The 3,333-nt window shown below is 45.2% G+C and overlaps 1 long non-coding RNA gene across 1 annotated transcript; it reads right to left on the bottom strand.

Annotated features, from left to right (window-relative positions):
* Positions 1-1,698: 1,698 nt before the first annotated feature.
* LOC149324396 (uncharacterized) lies at positions 1,699-3,070 on the bottom strand. The gene is made up of 2 exons (XR_016286856.1): positions 2,218-3,070; positions 1,699-1,820 (listed from the first exon to the last, which is right to left on the bottom strand). It is a non-coding gene; the product is annotated as an uncharacterized LOC149324396 (long non-coding RNA).
* Positions 3,071-3,333: the final 263 nt, after the last annotated feature.

The raw sequence follows: 3,333 nt of genomic DNA, 5'->3' as shown, positions 1-3,333 counted from the left end.
AACGGCAGCCTTCTTCTATCCTCCACTCAGGTTATAGCGGATCATATAGACGCTTTACAGCGGCGTATCATGGGGGCTGCCATCTTTGATCACGTGATCACGCCGCCATTACTCGCCTCCTGACCGCTCGTCGCGCGCCTCGTCGCGACGGCTGCTGCGTCTGATGTTTCGGTTCCGACAGGCAGTGTTTCGGCTGATACGGTTGTAAAGGAGTGGGAAGACGACACTGTGGTTGGTCCGATACTTCGAAGGACATTTTAAAACCCTGATTTGATCACTTTAGGCGAGAAAACGTGATCGGGCTTCATGTCGCGAAGAGCCGCCGAGGCAACGGTAGGATCGCCTGAATGCCGCTGAAGGCTTTGCTTAATATTTTTTTATTGTTGTTATCTGAAACAGCAAGGTTTAATGACCCTGCGGCTGCGCAGGTCGTTGTCGTATTGTGTACATGCATGCGGAGGTTGCTCTAAAACGCTCACATGCACATCGTACTCATTTGTTTACAACCTGTTAAAGGTGCTTAGGAATCCTAAAATATTTTCTGCTGGTTTGCTAAACAAAGGAAGGCGACAAGAATAAATAAACAAACAAATGTTACCCAATCATGTAAGCACTACCATGCATCAAGCAGTCTTCACAAGCTTGCATGCAATCGTTTACAAGGAGTCCGCGATATAATTGTTATAACGCGCGCATGGCAGAGCGTTCAGTACAAGAAGTTCACGATTATGTCAGCCTCACATAGTATAAAATTGTGGTACGCTCCATGCTCGATATGCGGTCATGTAAATGCTCGAGGTTTCGTTGGTTGTAAGTAATCAGCCGGAGTCACTTCTAGTGACTGTCTCGCATGGATCGCGAGGAAGTGACAACCGCAGTGCACAGCAGCCGTAACACAAATGCTTTATTCCGATTGTGGTCCACGAAAACCGCGCTACTTGGAGCGAAATTCAACAGTAGCACCAAGACGGTGTGTAATACGCGAACTGACGGTAAGCGTTGTCCGCTCGCACGGCTATGCACTGCACAATAGGCAGTAGCTGTATAGGAGCGTGTCTTTTTTTTGTGACGTTTCGGTGGCGGGACAGCTTGTTCATGCGGCTATGTTGCGCACTTACAATCGCAGATTTTCCAAGATCGAGACCTTTCCTTCTATATTCACTGTCTAGCGCTGGCGAACATCCCAGTAAACCATAAAACGTACCATAGACATCAGCAAGATATTTACGCTGGACATTAGACACCTCCATTAGACATCCATATTAGTACCGTTTACGAAAAATCTACGTACCTACAACATGGAAATTGGGGTCCAGTTCACGTTGTAGGTACGTACTGCAGACATCACGCTCTACATTTATCAGATATTTGTGAACATGTAAGTACGCCCAATCTACGTAGCCTAGACGTCTATATAAAGAGAATATGACTATACATAGATCAATATCCAGGTGAAAATTTCTAACTGGTTTCAGTCCTACTGTTTTAAGAGACACATTTCCAGACTGGAACCAGCTGCAATACGAGATGCAGCTGACACCTGTTACAATTCCAGATGGAACGGAGACCTACTGCATCCCAGCCACAGACTTCCCTATGGAGTCGTCGGGACGTCCAAGCACTCCAGCTAGCTCAAATACAGTTGAGTAAGCGAGTACATGGCCATCATGGGAGCCCAAAACACTGCAGATGACTTCCTAGTGCGTCAGTATTTTATTGCGCTCGGCGCTTTCACTGAATCTTCTCGTTGAGCATAATCGTCAGGTTAACAGCTGCGGTGGCATCAATACTCTTCTGCCGAGCCCAATAGGCCAGGGTTGCTGCAAAAGAAAGCATAATTGTTCACTTTTACAGGTGACAAGAGAATGGCACAGCAACCACAACAAACAAACCCAGTAATTTACGCCACTTTTACCGACGCAAGTCTATGAAGCGTGAAAGGTTGCCCTTGCAGCACTAAAAGGCAGTCGTGCTGAGCGGAGTGTGCTTGCACACGCACTTCGGCACACCATCCGAACGCATGCCCACATTTCGGTAGTAGAGGCCAGTTGCATACATCACCAGCCTTTGTTTCAATACACAGCGAGTTTGGCAAAACAGCCAAAGGAGTAAGCGTAAAAATATAACGTGCCGATAAATGCGTTAGAATTTTTTCATTACGAACGCAAAAATAGCATAAAATACACTTCAATGAGTAAACTGAGACTGAGTACGCACCAAGAAAGGTCACGATCCCAGCCGGTGAAAACGACTTGTAGTCCTAATTCGTACTGACGGGTCCACTTCGCCGAGTAGTAAAAGCAAGCAAACTGTCTTCCTTCAGCTCCATCAAGGAAAGAACGGTTGAACAATCTCGCCAGCTATAATAAGGGAATAATTAATTCTGTGTCGAGGTTCTTCAAACACAATGTTCCCACGGAACACGATTGAAATCGCACACGCCCTGCGCTCTACCACTGCCGCCATGGCTGAACCTAGCCTCGTGCGGATGTGCGAAACTGTCACATATTTTGTATCGTCTCTTTTTTGTACTTAGTAGCAGGCTTGGTGTGGCATGAAAAATAAGTTAATTATTTTTAAATTGTAGCATATTACTTTTTTCACAGCTGCAATCGCCATGCGCAGTTTGCGCTATTATTGATAAAATACGATACGAACTACAACGCGATGGCGGCTTAGACAATTCACCGCACTTTCCCCGCCGCCGCCTGTCCGCAGCATAGAACAGGCATATGGGCAGCGCATGTAGCATGAAGGCAAGATGACCCATTATCATTAGGGTAACGGGCTGGATTCAGAGAGAATGCAAGCACAGCAGAGAGGATCAGGGCAGGTGGGCAGATGAGGTTCGGAAGTTTGCTGGGATAAGGGGGCCGCCGCTGGCAGAGGATTAACTGGAGAAATTTTTGGCCTGCACTGGACATGATTACAGTGTTGACATGATGGTAAAAAGCGGGACTCAAGAAGTTTATTCTCAAGAAATATGAGGTCACACATTCAGCAACACAAATGCCTAAGCTTTCCTCAGCTCAACATTCCAATAGTTATCATTGCTAGCGCGATTAGCAGATTTAAGACATTTGTGAAAAAAAAAATAACTCCCAAAAATTGAACTGAACCAATTCTTGTATTTTAAATAGTTGGATAAGTTGAATAAAACATGCTTAATCAGAAAAAGTGGTTATTATATAGTCCTGGCTGCTAAATAACAAACAAGTTTTTTAGTGTGTCCTCACTTTTCAGTGTGGTTGAGATAGCTTGCAGGCTGTAGCACAAGGTATAAATTGAATGTAAGAATAGTAATGAAATAACAATGCGAATCCTGACCAAAGC

The sequence above is a fragment of the Amblyomma mixtum genome, unplaced genomic scaffold, assembly GCF_055824585.1.
Source record: "Amblyomma mixtum isolate Tamu unplaced genomic scaffold, ASM5582458v1 scaffold_43, whole genome shotgun sequence".
NCBI lineage: Eukaryota > Metazoa > Arthropoda > Arachnida > Ixodida > Ixodidae > Amblyomma > Amblyomma mixtum.
This window is presented reverse-complemented; position numbering and strand designations above follow the sequence as displayed.